The sequence below is a fragment of the Gekko japonicus genome, unplaced genomic scaffold (assembly GCF_001447785.1).
Source record: "Gekko japonicus isolate JY-2015 unplaced genomic scaffold, Gekko_japonicus_V1.1 scaffold618, whole genome shotgun sequence".
In the NCBI taxonomy this organism is placed as follows: Eukaryota; Metazoa; Chordata; class Lepidosauria; order Squamata; family Gekkonidae; genus Gekko; species Gekko japonicus.
In genome coordinates this window covers 21,348-21,605 of record NW_015159726.1, presented here as the reverse complement: position 1 = coordinate 21,605, position 258 = coordinate 21,348, and positions in this window count along the sequence as shown.

The following is a 258-nucleotide window of genomic DNA, read 5'->3' as shown; positions in this document are numbered from 1 at the left end:
CGCTGGCGGGAGCCGCGGTCGCCCGGGCCGAGATTGGGGGGGCAAGGCGGGCGACAGAAGGCCGATGCCTCCGTCGCCCGGCCCTCTACAGAATCCACCCCCCAAACCTCCAGGTATTTCCCTCCTTAGAGCTGGCAACCCTACATTCCCCTCAGTGCCTGTTGGTAGGCAACTAAGCTTGGTCCTGTCACCTACTTTGGCCTTTGGGAGAAACCACATTGGGGCCAATCCTGATAGGGTTGCCAACTCCAGAAGGGA